This window comes from Acanthopagrus latus, chromosome 20, assembly GCF_904848185.1.
Source record: "Acanthopagrus latus isolate v.2019 chromosome 20, fAcaLat1.1, whole genome shotgun sequence".
Lineage (NCBI taxonomy): Eukaryota > Metazoa > Chordata > Actinopteri > Spariformes > Sparidae > Acanthopagrus > Acanthopagrus latus.
In genome coordinates this window covers 21,082,973-21,102,989 of record NC_051058.1, presented here as the reverse complement: position 1 = coordinate 21,102,989, position 20,017 = coordinate 21,082,973, and the positions used below count along the sequence as shown (strand labels likewise).

General features: G+C 41.3%; 1 protein-coding gene across 5 annotated transcripts in view; it reads right to left on the bottom strand.

Annotated features, from left to right (window-relative positions):
* tanc2b (tetratricopeptide repeat, ankyrin repeat and coiled-coil containing 2b) overlaps positions 1 to 20,017 on the bottom strand; it is a 157,600-nt gene that overhangs the window by 85,485 nt on the left and 52,098 nt on the right. Inside the window, exon 4 of one of the 5 annotated variants that reach the window (XM_037082105.1) lies at positions 16,591 to 16,742. The exons of 3 other annotated variants lie outside the window; for them this stretch is intronic. The gene's annotated coding sequence lies outside the window, so the exon portion shown is untranslated. Of the gene's footprint in view, positions 1 to 13,020; positions 13,236 to 16,590; positions 16,743 to 20,017 lie in introns of those variants that run through there. One more of the 5 variants, XM_037082106.1, reaches the window with a different exon arrangement.

The window sequence follows — 20,017 nt, the reverse complement described above, 5'->3', positions numbered from 1 at the left end:
AATGGGTTATTTCTTTAATGCATTTTCAGGAAACTGCTACTGATTTCAGCTTATGTTATGCACATTTTACATTTCTAACTAGTTTCTGTCTAACTTCTGCAGGTCGGTTAACTGAGGAAAGGGAAAGTTAGACAGGTGGAAGTTATAATAACATAATGAGTAGAAGGTACACAGAAACAGTCTCCTGGAGATGTATTAAAGATGTACCAGAGTTAAAATTGCAATAGATTAATGTATCGATGGTTAATGACTTAATCAGCGACTATAACTGATGAATCTTTTTACAGACTTTGTGTTTTCTGCTTGTCGAATGTGAGTATTTGCTGCTTTTCTTTGTCATTTGTCATCATATACTGAAGATTTAGTGGTTTCAGAACGCTGGTTGAACAAAACAAGACGCCTGAAAATGGAATTTGGGGGCATTTTTTTCACAAATTGGCTACAATATGAAGACAACATGATTAATGGAGAAAATAATCTACAGTCAGGTTCATGAATAATGGAAGTTATCATGGTCACTTTGTACATGAAGGATAACAAGCCCAAGTTTTCAAGTAAGCACCCATGTACATCCATGTGTAGCTAACAACTCTGTTCAGACACACATGAATGAGTTGTCACTGACTGTTCCACCTGCAGTGACCGACCAGAAGACAATCCTGTCAACTCTTTAGCAATATCACTTTGAGGGAGGACAAACTGCACCAGTTATGAGGGCTCCCAGTCGAGGGAGGATACTGTTATGGACCTGTGATGTTGTGAGTCCGTGGGGACGGTATAAAGCAGGTGTGCTGAGCCGAACAGTAGGAAGGAGACTGAGAAGAGGGAGAGGACGCAGTTTCACAAGCTGTTAACTGCATTTAGGGACAATGCCCGTATCAGCTTTGATTTAATGTGTGTGTCCTACTCTTTTACAAGCAAGAAAAAAAAAACACAGCCAGCCAACGTGAGAGCAAAGACAGTGATGTAATGTGTGGGTAGCAGACACTTCTGAACATTTCTAATGCCTACTGCCATCTGAATAGTCCAATTAAACACAGCACAAACTGAATTTAAAGCACACTACAAACGGGAGACATTTGGACAGATTAATTATACATTTCAATACTTTATGCTCGAGTCTATCAGGATTCTGGACCGTTTGCTCAGTGTACCCACTAAATCAAGGACTGGTTACCTTAAAATGGGAAAAATATGACAGATGGATTTTACTGATATTTTCTCCTGGAGCCACAAGATTTCTTGTACTTCATGTCAACAATCCAGCACCATTAGGGGTTAAAACAACAGACAAACAAAGTTAGCATATAGCTGGTGAACATTAGAGGGACAATTAGTAGCTAATGCCAAACATATATTGTTGGTAGAGACTGAAAATGGACCTAAAAGAGAGAGAATATTGGATATAATAGTCAGGTGGCCAAAAACATGACCCCAAATATATGATAATTTTATTTTGTAACTGTGGGACAGAGAAATAAGCTACTGCTCAAGTTTATCAACTAAAAAAAATTACTTATACTTAAATACTGTATTCATAACTTATTGCTGCTCGAGCAGGTTTAGGTGGCTTTCATCCCATTTTATATCAGATTTTAAAGGTCAGGATTTTGATAATGGTAACTTCAAATAAATCAAAAGTTTGTGTTTCCTTTGAACAGTTTGATTAAAATGAAGAAAGCGCAGTTTAAGCAGTCTGAGCTTCATTATAAGTTAAAAAATAAACAAAATCTTCTGAGATGGAGAGCTTCAAAAAGTATTTAATTGCTCTCTTCTGTCTTGAAAGATGAAGACTGATGTTTATTAATATTTACCCACTGGTGGGTCACGATAACATTTCTTGCATTCTCATTTTTTTAAATTATCTCGTTGTTTTTGAATAAATCAATTTAATAAACCACCCTGAGTAACTTGTTGATTAGAATTTTGTGGTTTTAATATTGATGGACTTCTTTTAAGGGAACATTTTTAGCACTGAAGTTATATTAAAATGCTACCTGCAATATCAGCTGTTTATAACTTTAGTAGAAAAACATTAAAATGAGCCAACCTAATCCCATCAGTCAAACTTTTGTCCAAAATAACTGAAATATGTTGTGCAATACAGGTCATATTGTCTCTGGGAACACACAGGTGAGGTAATAAAAGGGAACAGCAGCAGCAGCAGTAGTACGAGCTAAAAAAAGGATTGCATTGGGATTTGTCGTAGTCACCGGATCATCAACAGTTATGTAACAACAGGACAAGTGGAGATACCCCTGTAGTGCTCTGGGCACGACTGGGATGTAGGAATATTTCTTCTTTTATTGCATCCGCTGTAAGTAGGCAAAGTGGAAGATGCCGCTGATTTAAAGTTTGCTCTCGGCATTTAAAGCAATATGCAGACAGAACTAATGAGCCGTGGATACAACAACAAGGAATTATAAACACAGTGCCATTACATTAGTTGTTAAATAAAAAGATAAGAAGGTAAAGCACGCTGATGAGTATCAATGATGCCAAATACTAAAAGTAATTTAGAAACTTTTCAGACAACTAGTCAGAGAGCACTGGCTAAAACATCCGGTGAGAGAGACAAAAGTAAAAGATCCATTATGATAATACTGGTTTGTTGTTACATTAAAGGTGCATTATGTGGGAATTTTAGCTTAAAATATTCAAAAATGAACAAAATTTGTGAACAGAATGTGAAGAAACAACAGTTCAATGATCTGTTGAAGAGTTATCTACTGAAGTTAGCATGCTAACCTGCTAGCCCATTAAAAAACCAAAACCAAAACTCCCCCCGGAGCTCTGAGCTCCCAGCACACAGCTAACTGAACTCACAAGCTAGCAGTAGCGACAGTTAGCAGCAGCAGTTAGTGGTTACTCTGGTGATAAGTTTCATCCTGTTATGTTTGTTTGGAGTGTGTATTTAACACATTGCACTTTTAAGTGTTTCTTATGTGTAAAAACTAAAAGTAATATCAACCAGATGATCATTATGAGATTTTCTTCACTGGCTTGATGGGAGCACGGTGTTAGCTGGGCTATAAAAGTATCTCTAGTGTTTTCAAATGATTCAGCATCGACGTGTATGATGGTGTACTTGCCCCAGGCGTGACCTGTGATCCTCTCCACATAAAAAAGTGAGTGTTTCCTTGGCTTTAAATAACACTTCATCCCCTCCCACCCTCCAGAAAAGCCCAGAGCCTGTGACCCTGGCCAACGAGGTATATGTGGAGGACAGCGAACAGCACGGTGGCGGCGCTGGGCCAGAGAGGTGACGCATATGTGAGTGGCTGAGTGCGTCAGGCTCTGGCTGACAGCACCACGACTCAGCAGTGTCCTGGATGGATGGAGGTGTTATGATGGAGGAAGTAGGGAGAAGTAGAGAATGTGTGTGCATGTAACAGAGAGAGAGAGAGAGGGAGAAGAGTGATATGCCCTGACTCCTACACTGCCATCCGAGGCTGAGAAAAGCTGTGTCGCAGCACTGAGTGGGTGGGCTTCGTTTACAAATAAAATAAAAATAAAGGCCAGTGAAGAAGAGTCTGGATGGAAAAAAAAAAAGGGAGGCCGCATCAAGCATCTCCTACCTTCAGTCTGACACACCACTGGGGTTACATCACAGAGCGGAGAAGTGAAAAGCATGAGGCAAAAATAACCAAACGGAAATGGAAGAGGGCTTTTTGCTTTGGTTGCCTTGAGACTCATGGAGAAAGAAAAGAGGATGAGCAGAGAAATAAAAAGGCCGGCGTGGCTCCTGGTCTGCCTCCAGGCCTTCCACTGAGCAGTGGTGCTTTTATTTCTATACATTTTTAATCCCTGACAATCACACACAGTCGGAGCACAGAAAGTGTGAAAAGCAGACATCCCACCTGTACCAGCTCACTCCTTCATTCTTACTCTGTCTCTCCAGAACTAACACTAGAATTGAGAAAATGAAAAGCTCCATCACTTTCAGCTTTTCTTTCAACATGAATTCATTAAGTGCATCTGGCAACTAATTAAGTCTATAAAATGTCAGGAAATACAAAGAAATTTGGATTTTAATTTCCCAGAATTTTGGGAGATGGGAGAAACTTCAGGAAGAGACACAGAGGAGGGATCGCTCTACCACAACACCAGATCAGAACAACAAAATCACAGTTCATAAATTGCATTGACAGAATATCTAATAGAATTTCTATAATATATGTGAAGTGTGTGGATCCAGGAGGATGTCTGAGCAGGCACTGAGTCACATGACCTCCTCTCCACCGCAGTGACCTGGACCCACATATATTCACTTTACAATGAAATACAGTGGAAAAAGCAGCAAATCCTCACAGTTGAGCAGCTTTTCTTTGGCTTTTTCTTCATAAATGTATTAAACTTATAACCTATAACCTACTGAGCATAACCTAAGGTACCTTTAGTGACAAATGTCATGTAACATATAATGTATCCCCATTGTGTAAAAAACAGGATCCTAGAGATGCTATCACATTCTTTTAATACAGTAAGCATAAACCAAGCTAGCGTTAGCTTAGGAAACACATCGCTGAGGCCTAAAATGAAAACACAGGCTGCTGCTCCACAATACGAACCAATTTGAAAGCTAAGCAGCCAAACAGGGAACAACTAACAGGTCTACTAAGTCTGTCTCTCTGGTGAAAATGCTGACTTTTTATCTGGGACGTGTAGTTTTTGCCCCTTTCTGGCACAATAACATGTACGTAGCAATGAAGTACCTATTTAAGGTCCCTGAACATAATTCTACACATCAAATCAAACACTAAAAAGTCAGCCAGAGAGTGTTTTCAACCGATTCATGTAGGCTAATGTTAGCATAAATAGCTAGTTAGCTACAGCTGATAAAATCTGCCAGTGACAGTTGTCATTTCAGCTGGCAAAATGGACGGCTGCCAGTTAGAGACAAGAGGCCTGCTTTCGTCTATCGCTGTCTGAAACCAAGCACCCACATTGCTTAAAACATAACAAAAAATAATGAATTTCAAGTGGTACATCTGCCACCATCATCACAGCAAACTGCATATGTTCCCTGCAGGAGCAGAATTAGCTCGAAGGCTTAGCATCAGTCACTAAGTGTGATGGGGCTACGCTACTGTAACAGTCGGTTGATCATTACTTTGATTAATGACTTACCCCATTAGTCACTTCAGGACTGATTATAAACATTTTTCATTTGATCCATGGTCATTATTCTGGACAGTCATACTGAATCTGCTGTGGAGGAAAACCTGTTTCTGTTGGTTCTGTTGCTTTGTTTTTAGTTAATCTACAAAACTCGCCTCGCTGCACAAGAAGCATCACCTCCCGTTCCCTCTGACCTCTGGCTGTCTGCGGTGAGAGGAGGGGCGTCTGCGACTCCCGCTAAGGGTGCAGATGCCTCTCTCAGCATCGACGAAGAGTGTTTAATGAGAAAAGGTTGGGATCCTGATAAATTCACACAGGGAGGCTCAGGGAAAAACAGCTCCTGTTGCAGTCGGTGCTCGTTCATTATGGGGGAGGATATTTACTGCCTTTCAAATTACTGCCTCTGTGAATGACACACTGAGCTATTACCATACAGCGGCTTAAAGAGGAATACTGCTAAATTTGATCCTTATTCCTGCTGCTTAGGGGGCTCTCTGTGCTGAGGGGATTTGTAAGCTTCACAACAAAACCAGATATGTGGAAGGAGAAGTTTCTACCACACCCTAATCTCGTCTTTGCCGGCTCCACTGACGGTGAACTAATTCTCAGAAGATCATTCAAGGATATTCAAGGAATGCAGAAAATGTTTTCTTCAAAGTCAACAACTCAAAATGCTGAAACCGATGAACAAAAGAAACAGACAGGGAGGATCTGTCGCCCCCATTCCATGAGTAAATCTGAAACCATTACATATAATGCCAGCAGTAACAATTATTTTTCTTGTTTACCTCACACTGAGAAAATGAGACTTCAAAGGACCCATAGGATTGTCTTTTTTCATTATAAAGCAGGTAATGGTGCTTCATAAATACTGAACAAGTATGCTCAGCTCAGATTAATTCACACTAGCCGCAAGGACTTCTATAACGCTGTGATATCACAATTATACACTCAACAAATAATAACCGAGTAACCACTAACTAGCCACGCAGCAAGCAGGCCGGACTGGGAGTTGGACGCCATAGCGTCTGAATGCATGTCTCTCTTCTTAAAGTGGGCGGGGCCTACTCAGGCCTGTGAGAGCTGACCAACCATAGCAGCCTGAGCTTTGTTGGAGGGAAGCCTTAAAGAAACAGGCACTCGGTACATTTACATGCACAACTTAGTCAGATTACAGCCACAGTTCGATTATGCTACTCAATCAGACAACTGCAACTGTCCGAGTATACATTCCGGTGAGAAAATCAAATTATATTGTGTACATGACAATTACACAAACTAGATGCACAATGGCGCTCTTGCTTGCAGTGATTTCTGAGGAAAGACGCCGCCGCCGTCCTTGTACTTCTGATTCACGGCCCCGGGAAAAAATCTAGAGCCTGCACAGAACGCAAAATTTGAATCCAATCTGATGGAATGTACGCATGCAGGAGTAATGTGACTATCAATCAAATAATTTAGGTGTTTTAATCCGACTATGGGAAATCTGATCTGGTCTGATTTTAGTCAGACTAAGGTGTATACATGCATCTTTATAATCCGATCATAGTCGGACTTACCCAGTAATTCGGTTTTCTTGAGTGTCATGTAAACACACTGACTGATACAGAGTGTTCAGAAGGAGAGTGAATACCTGTAACTGAAAACCTGTAAATGATCATGATATACGACTTGACAATGCCGGTCTATCAAAATTATAAACCATATCAAAATGTCAAGGTGACTTGAGTTGCATTAAATATAGAGAGCTCAAATTGAGCTAATGACATTCAGACAAACAACCCACAGGGGCAGCGCTGTAGTTAGTGTCAAACACAGTTCTCCACGCTGTAGATTAGTACACAGTGCCACATTTAACGTCTAAGTCTCTCTCACAGGTTCATACAGAAGTTAATTTAACTTTACTCGTAATGTCTGCAGGCAGTATGACTAATGCAAATCATTTCGTTGAGTGGCCATTTGCTGGATATTCGTTGTGAAGAGCGATAACTCTGAAAGGACTTACGTTTTCATAGACTTCCACCTAATTGAGGGGTTCTGCGAGCTAGTACCACAAAAATACATCCACAGGAAAAAAAAGCCTTAAAACAACAACAGAACACAAGAGCGATTCCAAAGAGAATACAATCACTGGTTCATCTATTTATATAATGATTTAATGCTTAGTGCCCATTTATTTGGGCCGCAGCCTCAGAGTGCATCTCTCCTTGTGGAAAACCAGCTAAATGCCAAACAAACAAGAGATAAAAAAGCCCGACATACAGTGCCTCCAAAATAGCCAGGAGCACAAAAACACAACCATAAAAAGGGTGTTTGATGCTGGATAGAAAAAGGCCAGCGGCAGACAAGCAAAGTGTCATTTTGTTTTTCTCCTCATTGCAATCGGAGTGCAAAGCTTTCAACCTGTAAGGGAACGAACAATTAGGGAAGAGAAGGAGAAAGAGACGGAGAAACAGGAAGAGAGGTGGCCATAGTAACACACGAAGCTTAGAGGACGGAGAGAGGTGAAAGAAGAAGACGACGCAGACCGTCCTTGCTGCCGCGTCCTTTTTCCTGGCGCTCTGTTATTCTTATCCTGAGCTTGCCTTCAGCAGTGCAATAATTCATTCTGTTCTCAGTGTCATTGTGACGACAGGAGAGGGAAAAAAAACTACACTCACGCACAGAGTATATACCCACACACCGTCTCAATTGCAATGGAGATGGGCCTACAACTGCAAACAAGCAGGCCTGAATAATGAAATACACATTAAATATAAAACAGACTGGGGGATTGTCGACTCGGCAGCGCCACAGCAGACACTAACAGCTATGCAGGGTGAGGAGAAAGTAGGCTACTGTATGTGGCTGTATGTCTTATATCATTAACATGACAGCTATACACTTTATTACAGTATATGTGCTATCTTTAGTGTAAAACTAATGTCCTAACCTGAACTGCTGCTGCTACATGATTCATACTGCTATTCCATCCAGCAAAACAACTAGAATTTCATATTTCAGACAATATATGTGTTAAAAATGATAAACTAAAGCAGAAATTGTGTTCAACAAAAAAACAACTGACAGAGCAGCTAAAAGTCTGAGACAAAATTCTGTCAAGTTATACAGAAACAACTGTTAATGCAACGAAAACGTATTTGCTGAGAGCAAAGAATTTAACAATGGGTGAAAAAACTATGTCACAAAGTCCAGGATATGGGTCAGCGTGTGTGTGTGTGTGTGTGTGTGTGTGTGTGTGTGTGTGTGTGGCACAGACGTGTATTGTTATTCACAAATCCATCGCGCTGGTCTGACATCAATCTTTAATGTGCAGCTTTCAGCTGGGCACATACTCGGGTGGAGGTCTCATTGTTTGGTTCTTTCCTGCAGCGCTGCCAGGACATGTTTGAAATAGTGGAAAGATTTATTTTTGTTTTTGATTATATAAATAGTTTTCTGAATCAATTGTTGTATTGTTGGTCTACAACACATCAGTAAATAGTGAAAAAAAATGCCAGAAGTAACATCAGACCAAAACCCAAAGAGTCGACAACAAAAACATCAACTACTACAAAATAAAGAAATAAGAAAAATGTTGATAGTTAAGAACCTAGAACCTGATTTGATTGTTGCATTTTTGTCTTTGTTCAACTTCTAATAAACTAAAATAAATAAAAAGCAGAATATCCTGATATTCAGTAAGGCAGAACCTGATTTGAATGATGTATCTTTGTTTGCAATGTGACTGAAACGATTCATGGATTGTCAAAACAGCTGCTGATTAAGTTTCCTTCGCTTAATTAGCCAATTAATTGACTGTTTCAGCTCCATGTGAATGACAAGCTGTGTACAATCAATTCATTAGTAGGATCTGTTGCTGCACACAGCCCCCATCTCTGATGATCCGCGTTGAGATAAAAGAAGCTTAAATTTACATGGAGTCTGGTCTTATTTGACATTCCTGTATTTTAAGATAACATGTATATCTTCATCAGAGACAGTCTTCTACAAACAAAGTTAGACATAGACGAATATCCTGTTCTCCATCTATTTAATGATTCTATTCATCATCAATGAACTTGTCTGTCGTTTAGTCTAAAGAAATGTGTAAGAATCTGAAACATGCACATCACAAGCTGTCAGACCCAAAGGTAATGTCTTCTACTGGTTTGTTTTGGTTCTAAACCCAAAGATGTTCATATTCTAATTATATAAAACAGAGCAAAGCCATAAATCCTCACATTTTAGAAGCTGGAAACACTGATCGTTGGTGATAAATCATCAAGAAATTAGTCGACTATCAAATTTGTACAGTATTACAAATTGACTGACCAGTGATCTCAGCACTAAATGGGATGCAGTTGCGACAGAAAGTCTGTCAGCTTGTACGTGTGACTGATCATCAGACCTGTCAAAGAAGATAAATTCGTCCAGAGGCCTGATAAATGCAGTCCTTCCAGCGAGTGTCAGCAGGAGTTACAGCTACTGAGAGTGGCAAACATGGCTGCCACAGACTGAGGAGGAGGAGGAGGGGGACACCAGACAGACAAGTACAGACTGAGACAGACTGTAGGTTTGAATTCAGAGATGGCACGACAACTGTCACCAAACACAGACAGCCGGGGAGACGCATTCGGACTCGCAGCTGGCGTGGGTTTGGTCTACGCCTCGCCGCTGTGGTCCTCGTGACTGCATGAACCAATGCCGCCGTTCGCTTACGCAACGTTGTGTTTTACAGCGTTTTGTCATGCGGTGCGAAGCAACACAATATCCCTCAGTATGCTCAGCTAGCAAGGGCACTTCCTGCTATTCAAAGGCACACAGCGTTGAGCAGCAATAATGAGCCCATCCACATAAAGAGGCACAATGAAAGCCCAGTTTCCCGACTGGCAGAAACAACAGGATGCCGCTGCAGAAGGGGGGCTGATAAGTCCTGCATGCATGGCATCAAAAATTCAAATGGGCCACCCTCGTGTTATTTCATATTTCTCACAGCCGAATGCACAACGGAGGGGGCTGTTTTGTTTATAGAGAATTCAGAGTGTGTATATGTGTCAGTGTGTGGTTTGCTAGAGATGGACTGAGGTCTTTGGAGGAAAAAAAAAAAAAAGAACAAACAGTATACAAATGGAGAGAGAGGACTTGAGGCAGCAAACGTTAGGACCTGTAATAATATGAATAAATTAATGATGAATGGGCGGAATGAGTGGGACTTGACAGAAAAGGGAAGATGAGGGGGTGTAAGAAAAGTAACCACTCCGGAAGGAATGAAAGGAGTGGAGGAACAGCGATGTGAAAAAAGAAGCTGCGATGAAAATACGTCGGAGCGTACGGGTTTGATGAAAAGAGATGAGGGAGGAGGAAGAGCAGCGGCCGTGATGAATGGAGAGGACAAAGACGACACCAAGGTGGGAGAACCTGAAAGGGGTTGAGGTGGACACGTTTGCTCGTGAGATGATAAATGGACACAAGAGGACTGAGGAGGATGGGAGGAAGAGAAGGGGGGGATGGAGTGGCGAAGACTCATTAGCCTACGCAGGGCTGGTACATTGAGCCTTCTACGCTCTACCGTTTTATCTCCCTCTCTTCTCTCTCCTTTTGTTCTCCAGAAATATCTGAGTGGGTGGGAGAGAGAGTAACAGAGTGTGCGAGGAAGAAGGAGAAAGTTACAGTAAGTGAAGTGATGACAGAGTGAGGGGGAGAGAGTGACAGAGGAAGCAGATGACTAGTGAGCAAAGCCTGATATCTTTAGAAAGTGCTCTATACAATAAAAATAAGACAGCAGAGTTTAATTACTAAAGCAGGTCTCTGATGTTAGCCAAGCCACAATAATAGCAGGGGCCACACTGTGTGACATTTAAGGATATTACAGCATGGTTTCCACCAGCGTTTTATAGCGGAGGCGTCCCACCTCGCCTGAAATACAGAGTTCTAACGTCAGACGATGTTATCACATAATATTAAATATAATAACAGGCTCATTAGGCTTTGAATTGGGCAGTGGAGCTTAATCGCACTGCAAAGGCCATGTATTTCATAAGCATGGTGATCGTGTCAAACAGCATTTATTGCCCAAAGATCACGTTTTGAACTGAAATAGTCCAACATGGCTGGATATTTCTGTTTTTTGTCAGCCAAAACAAGGCGGGAAAGATCTGAAAAGTATCCAGCTGTGTCTGTGACAAATGCTGCAACTTTACTTTTCTTTATGTTCAGTTTTCTATTCTCTGTCATGACAACTCTGTATTTATACTCTGGTTAGTTTTAAGCACAAAACCACGTGGTCAGGGGTCAGAAAAGATCACGTTTACATCCGGTCTATAAAGTAAAGATGTCCTGATTTTTCATTAAACATGTTCAGTTTTTGTCACCACAAACATGGTTGGAAATTGTCCCGAGGTATCCTTAAAAATGTTCAGTGTTGTCTCACTTACAAAAGATGAAAAGTCGTGGTCCCCTGTCAAAACTATCCATACTGAAACACAGCCTTGAACTCTGGTCACTGGCTTGGCAGCTGTCTTGCCTGTAACTCCACTGCTGGTCCTCCCTCCACCTCCTCATATCAAACCCAGGTCATAAACATGTAATTTGAACATGATATGTCAAGTTTCAGCTGCCAACTACCAACATTTCAACCTGTTGATTGGACTGAAACATCTATCACATTAGAACTGAATGATTTGTCATTGATTAACTATCTGGTTAATACTTCTAAGACATGTTTCGCACACAAATGCCAAAATTCCCCAGTTCAAACTTCTCATTTGAGAGGATTTGCTATGTTTCTTTTGATTCTTGTGATAGTGAAATGAATATATTTGAATTTTGAACTGCTGGTTAGACAAACAAGGCATTTTAAGAAGTCATGGTTTTTATTTTTAAATTTTTACCCCACTATTTTACAGACTAAATGATTAATCAATTAATAAAAGGATAAAACTATACAAAATTATAAGATATCACATAAATTACGGTTTAAACATCTGATAAAATGAAGAAATAATCAAGACAAAGCATTTGGTACCAACTTTGAGAACTTTACATAAAGAATGTAAAGATGTATGTGAGTTGTACGTGAGTTCAAATCTTCAAAAATGGACCCAAAGTTCTCACAAATTTCAGCCAAAGTGTCGAAAAAGGTCAAAACTCTCAGTTAAATCTGGTCTGAACATCAAGGTTGGATACTCTACAGGGACGAGAGGCGTTGAGATGAAAACAGTGAGAGGTGACATCATTTTGTGGAAACCAATCAGCAGCAGCGAGCAGAGATACTTGGGTGTTATTAATAAACTTGAAGACATGAAGAGCGACAGATATTACATGAAGACCGCAGTGAATCACTACCAGGAGACACTTGATCTTTCATTTCTGTCTCTCACGCAATTTTCTCCACTAATGGCCATCTGTCAGACACCATGGCCACTCTCATCCTCTCACTCCGTCATCCATCATTTATTTCAGTATCTATCCACAGTAACACACACACACACACACACACACACACACACACAGCGTCCCATGCTTAAGGTGTGGCACCATGCCACCAATTGAGTCCACTACCTGGGTCAAGGTGACACCCAGCGCAGCAGCCACAACAAACCAGACGGAGAGAGGGTTTGACACATGCTGCTGAGGCCACACTAACAACAGACACTCGACACTGCTCTTAAATCACATACTTGAACCCCCCACCTTTAAAAATGCACATTAAGACGCCTACACAGCAACAAGAGCTGCTCAGACAAACCACCAAAATCCTGAGAAACAATTAACGGCTGCGCCTTGAAGAATAGTGTCTCTTTACAAAGCCAGTTTCCACCACTCCCTACACTCACAACTGAATACTACCTCTGTATAATCCATCCATCCATCCATCCATCCATCCATCCATCCATCCATCCATCCACCCCGGCTCACCTTTGTCAGTCGAGCGCCTCGTCTGCCCAGGCAATAAAAATCCTGCACCATAGTAAGGGAGATCCTAAACAAAAGGAGGAGAATGTAGGGGCACGGAGAGGAAGAGAAACAACGCGTGGAGCAAAAGAAAAGGGCAGAGAGAAGAGGACAAAAGATAAACAGAGGGAATAAAAAGGGAAAAGAGAGAGAGAGAGAGAGGTAAAGAATGGCCCAGACAGGCAGAGAGCTCTCCACAATGTGAGCAGCGAGGGAGGGCGAGCGCCAGGTGTCAGTACGCATACACTCACTGAGCTGCGCATGCACACACACACACACACACACACGCTCACACACACACGCTCACACACACAGACAGACAGGCAATTCTCTCTCTCTCTCTCGCTCGCTCACTCACTCACTCTCCTCCTCCTCCTCCTCCTCCTCCTCTTGCTCACTGGCAGCAATAACTCTCCCTCATCCTCCTTCTCTCTCTCCTCTTTCAGCCAGGGCAGAATTCCTTAACTCTTTCAAAGCCACAGATCTCAAAGAGAGATTGCTCTTTCTGCCTCCACTTGGGCGAGGACCGAACGATTAATCAATGAACTAGTCGCCGTTTGAATGGCAGCAGTGGTGATCGTGAAGTATGGAAACAGGCGGTAAACACAAAACGTACACGGTGCATGAGTTAGCAAACAGTGTCCTTTGTTTGCGAGGATCAGGGGAAAAAAATCTATCGTCTTTTGAAATATTATATCTTGAGGCTAAAAAGGGAATATGTGACATTTTAAATCCAATGTTGAACAACAAGTTTGCACTGTTTCCCACGCATATGGTTTGCTTGCTCAGGCCACCCAGGTATTTCTTTTTATTCCAACCAATACTGGCCAAGCTAGCCAAATTCACAAAACTCCATTCGCCATGTTGCGCCTGTATACAGGCAAATACATAAATTCATGAGATAGAACAGCAGTGAGTCCCTTCTTTGGAGTCCTGATCAGGTCTGAAATTGTCTCTTCACCTTGTTTTCTATTTTAGACGTACAGAAGAGCCACTGCTTCAAGTCTACATGCCGGTTTATATGAATAAGGACATCGATGTTCACGACATCTTTAGAGCTCCAGTATCAGAGTGAAATAATACACCAGGGAGGGAGTGAAGCTGAAACACGCCCTATGTGAAGATTCATGGAATTGTTTTATGTGTTGGGACACAGAGAGGGGGATTCTGGGTAACAGCTGCTCATGGAAGCTTGCAGAGATGCTCACATGGTCTTGAAAATCTTAATTACATGTTGAGTGTATCTGCTGTCCTGTGCATCAAACAGGGAAGGATGTCCCTGAGGATTGGTGCTGGGCCAACGTTTAGGCTTACCTCGATAATCGGGACGTTGGCACCGTGCCTACTACACTACAATACACTACTCCAGCATCATGCACCTCTAAAATCTGGATTTAAAGGCATTTTATCATGCAGTTTTGCCATAAAATGTTTGTTTTTTTGCTAATGTAAAGTACTAATATGTGTAAACAAAAGGTATATTTGTTTTTCTGTTAGTTAGCACATCATTTCTAAAGCCTCTTAACAGATTTGAATAAAATCTGGTGGAAAGTTTGGCGATGGGCCAATGAACAAGCAATTACAGTGGTTTTAGGTGCATTTTTAATTATCAAAACAAGATTTGGAGGACAGCTCTACCTTGGCAGAGGTGCTCCAAGCACTTTCAGGCTGTTATTCATTTTCCAAATTCATTCTCACATCAGGATTAATTTTCAGGGTCTGATTATTCCTCAGTTTTTTTTTTTCCTCTTAGTTTTCCGTGTAATCTGGTTAGTGAATGCAACACTGCCCCCGAGTGCACAGGAGCATCACATCTGTGCATGATCAAGGTAGTAGCTGCCACGATTAGGCGATTAGTCCATCAGTCAATCAGATGAAGATCAGAGGAAAACAGTTTCGATGACTCATTCATCATTCAGGCCATTTTTCACGCTCAAACATTAGCCGGCTCCAGCTTCTTACATGTGAGGATTTGCTGCTTTTACTCGTCATTTACGATGGTCAATGAAGAGTCTTTGGTTTTTGGACTGTTGGTTGGTCAATAATAGCAATCTGAAGGCCTTATCAATTGTGAAACTATTGGCAGATTAATCAATAATACAGAGTTGTTAGTCGCAGTCCTAGTTTAACGGCTCAAGAAAATCCATCAGGTACCACACCAAGCTGTGTAACTAATTTAAGCTGAAACAAGTAGCCAATATTCTTAATCTTCTTTTTTACAGAATAGCTTTGGGTTTTGGATAAGATTCAGGTTACTTTATTGACTCCCACAGTAGAAACTTGTCTTGGATTAAAGGAACTGCAGCCTCAAACCACACATTACAGTAAAAACAACTGAGCAAGTTAATCCCAGTGTTGCACACTATTAATTACTTACAAGGGTAAGAATATTTAACATACAGCTGCAGTGATCAATTAGTTGTCAACAATTTGTGAGCATTTTTTACAGGAAAAATCTCTGATCTCAGCTTCATGAACGTGAATATGTTTTGGTTTCATTTCTCCTCAAGGACAGCAAAATGAATGTCTTTGGGTTGTGGACAAATCAAGACATTTTAGGACATAAAACACCAAGAAAAACTGATCAACATTTTATAGACCAAACAACTAATTGATTAATCCAGAAAATAGACATCAACACTGAAACTGTGAAGGGAATTTTCAGCATTTAACAGACCAAACAAACGTGTATGCTTCATAGAAAAATTAAACAATGTAAACCATGTCGCCAGATCTAAACAGATAAATTCTGATTATGTTTTATGTTCCCAACCAACAAAAAAGTTGTGTCCTTTTCCAACAGGACACAAATCGAGCTGTCGCTCACAGCAACTACATGCATGAATGATTTACCAGCATTCAGATGTTGAAGGCTGATCACTCTCCATGACCATAAAACACCGCCAACAATATCCCTGCTCAGCTGCCACTAAAGAAAGGACATCATATCTAGGTCACAGTAACACCAACTGCTAAATATCAGTCACACTTCAGCCGTGAACACCCTGTAATCAAGCTGTCAGCATTAAGCAGAGGGTTGACTCAGATCCAGAAGGAAGTATCAGATGGAAGGATGCAACAAACTCTGACATCACAATCAAAGTCTGATTTTTGTACTTCCAGTCTGGCGTGTGAAGTGTAAGGAAACGAACAAGAGGAAAGGGCCATAGAGGGACAGCAGGAAAGTGAGTAGACTAAGAGGTAAGGGAAGGGAAGCGGACACATTGAGACGGAGTGAGACTTCCCACTATTGACGTTGTGATCAGAGAGTGGAGGAGAGGTTAGACCAACGCTTCTCTTACCCACGCATCGTTCTGCCCACTCCCTAATGCTAGAACTGAAATATATAGCTCCCGTTTTACAAAAGAGCTGCATGGGAGGGACGCAGCCACAGACTCTACATTTAAATGTCACAAGGCAAGTGAAATTACTCAGAACGATACAAGAACAGCCGTCAAACCACCGGCGATGTTGTGTATCGGTGGGATCCTCGGGACCCCCGCTGTGGGCAGTGTTGCGGCTGATGGAACAAACCTCACGTGTGCTGTGCTGATTTTTATACACGCATCAGGCCTTTAGTACAGATTTATGACGGCAATCACACAGGAACTGCTGAACGCAGGAGGCAGACTGGTGGCTCGGCAAACTGAGACATGATTCACGCCATCTTCACACATCAGAGTGCGCTATAGCAAAAAAAAAAAAGCATAAGAGGATGTGCTTCAGTGTGATTATTGCGACGATGGTGATACAAAAGGAACAATGTGCAGCCGAGTACCATTGGCAGCAGTGAGTAGCAGCTATTACAGCAAAGAAAGCACTTGACGGGATTTTGTTTTTTTATTCAGCACTTGAATAAGCCGTCTGCTGTCTTTAAAGTACAGCATGTACATGTGCAAGTGAAACACTGAAGGAAAACTAATATAAATGGGCCTTTTTCACAGCAGACATTTTGACTTGTTGTCACAGGAAAAGCTCAGGTGCTACTGATTACAGCAGTGATGGCTGGCGTCCAAGTAAGCCATAACAGTGAGCCAGAATGGACAACAACAGGAAGCTGAAACTAAGGTGGCAAGATGAATTCAGTCTTCATTAATCTCTTTCAAAACATCATATTTTGTGATACATATTTTTTGGAAGGAGGGGTGCTGTTGGACTTGAAACTGTTCTGGAGACCCAGCACTTTATTATACCACTTTTACACTAATATTACAATCTATACGGTTTGTAAAAGCAGGTAAACTCGCTACAAAAAGGCGACTGACTTTCTCCTTTCTCATCTCCAGGAGACGGGTTTGCCTTTCTGTTTTGTTCAGGGTGTTTTTCTCTGCACTACATCCAGAGGACGTTAAAGCTTGTTTTGAAAAGCTTCAATCACTCTCAATCGGACACATTTTCTATTTGGGAGCCGATGATGAAACTAGTCAGGAGCGAGACATCTCACATCTACTTCATCTCTGTTGAAAGATGCACATGCAAAATGCCAGTGGTTACTTTTTAAAATATTTTTTGAGTACAGACTCCTGGCATCGACTGAATGGCGCTCGCGAACTGCTTGAGCACATACAGATTGAAAAGTAATTTAACAAGATTATCAAGCCAGCAGCCTTAACTTCAACGCGTGTTCTCACGTCAAACCCAAAAAACAGAAAATGAGTGTGTCCACCCAGATGTTGTGTTTCTACACAGCCGATAAAAGCGCATCACAAGTTGCCAGACCCCAAGGTGAAGTCTTGACATTTCTTGTTTTGTCTGAAAAACATTTCAACACCAAAAGACATGCAAATCAAAATACTATGTAACGGAGAAAAGAAGGATCTGAGAGCTGTAAACAATTACTTGTTAAGAAATTGAGCATTTATGACAGTAAACTGAATATCTTTGGGTTGTTGTCAAGATAAGACTTTGAGAAATACTGATCATTTTATAAACCAAACAACCATTAAGAATTGAAAAGAAGAAAAGAATTGTTAGATGCAGCTCAGGAGAAACTTCAGCTTTAACACCACTGATTTGAGATATTACAACAAGTCCTTTGTCTCAGTTATAATCATTACAGCTGTGTGGACTACATAAGCATCTCGACAACCTAACTACTGCCGCATGCACACTCTTGATTTCTTTTTATTGACTCCAGAAAATAAGTTATATGTGCTCCTATTTGTAGAAATTCTCCATGAGTTTGTAGCATCTAGATTTTTACCATGTCTAGTGGTCAGGGTGACGAAACACAACTCTCTTCTCCACCAACAGTTGATTGTTATTACTGTGAACTGGCCTTGTGCTACGAGGGCACAGAGTACAGGGTTTATCACAGATTTTGTAGAGATGATGTAGAGTTGTTAAGCCAAAGAACCGCTGTTGTATGAACTCTACAGACAGGCGGCAGAAATTAAAAACCCTACATTTAATATTCATGATAATTATTCAGCCCAAAAAGAGGATTTAGAGACAAGTTACGCTTTAATATCATGATACTGATTCGCCACAATCATGTCCCACATTAAGGACCATAGAGGAAGTTTCAGCTGGTCACATTCTTGAGCCTGAAGGACTTAAAGGAGGTAATTCTGTCGAGACACACGGGTGGCCGTGACCAGGGCGGTATGTGCATCAAGTGGTGCCACTGAACCATAATGATGGCCCCATAAGTGCCTCCCACACTCGCCGAGATAGGAGAGTGCCTCGCTGACACTTGGGTCGGCCGTCTCTAAGCCGTCAGCCCTCTCGACCCTCCGTCTGAATTGTCTTTGACCTTCAGCACACTTTCCTTTTGCTACAGCTTAGTTGCCATGGTTGCCTGGTGACGAGGCCACAGGTGCCCGGTGATGAGCTTGGCAGCTTCGGGGTCCATTTGCCCACCTGACCGACACTGCTTATATTGTTTCTGACCCTACGAGAGGAGCAACTTCTCCTTTTCTTTTGTTGGTTTGAGGAGATGGATGATGAGGCTACAGGCAAGGAAGTGATGAGGTGTTCCTGTTGATGACCACTCGTGAAACCTTTATGGAGCGGCTGCACACTGAGTTGTCAAACAGACCTTATAAATGATAATGAGCTTTCAACCGAGACGGGGAAAATATACAAGGCAATCATCAGGGGAAAGAGACCAAGTGAACAGAGGAAAATAAGAACTTTCTGACACTTCCTTTAACACTTCATACCTCAAACTCCGATAAGGAAAACAGATTATACCACAATAAATGTTGGCCGTGTGTTTCTGAAAACCAGACATGTCGAAACTTGACATTTCTGGCCTGGCCACCAGCATTAACACCGATGCCATCGCCTCTTGCTCCCGACAGGAGAGTCAGCTCGTATACATTTCATGTCAAGGTGATATGACACATGCTGTTAGAAATGTCAATGTCTGAAGGAAAAAAAACAACTCAATGACATGTTGCAGTGATGCTCCAGGAGGTTGTAGCCATGATGCTGTTGTCCTTAGTTACAAAAGGTCAATGCCCCTCTTGAAAGGAGTCCACACATATTGATTCATGGATTCATTGTCTGCTTTGCTGTATGCAGTCTGAGTTTACACAGCATCTTATTGTTCACATTCAGCGGGAATTAAGACATACAGAGATTGCTAATGCACAGCATGCAATAAAAAGGCATTTACAGATTAATCTACGCTCTACAGGAGCATAATATTAACAAATCTGAGCCGAGTACAAATCAATTAGAGCTAAAATGATCAGGCAATCAAGAGAAAATATAGCTGTTACTAACTGGAGGGCTGCAACTAATGCTTGTTTTCTGTCTCGACAAATCTGTTGATTATTCTTGTGTTTGGTCTATAAAATGTCGGAAAATGGTAAAAAAAAAAAAAAATCAGCGTTCCCCAAAGCACCAAGATGATGTTCCCAAATGTCTTTGTTTTGTCCTCAACCCAAAGATATTCAGTATGCTGTCATAGAAAAAAAAAATCACATTTAAGAACAATCAGAAAATGTAATGT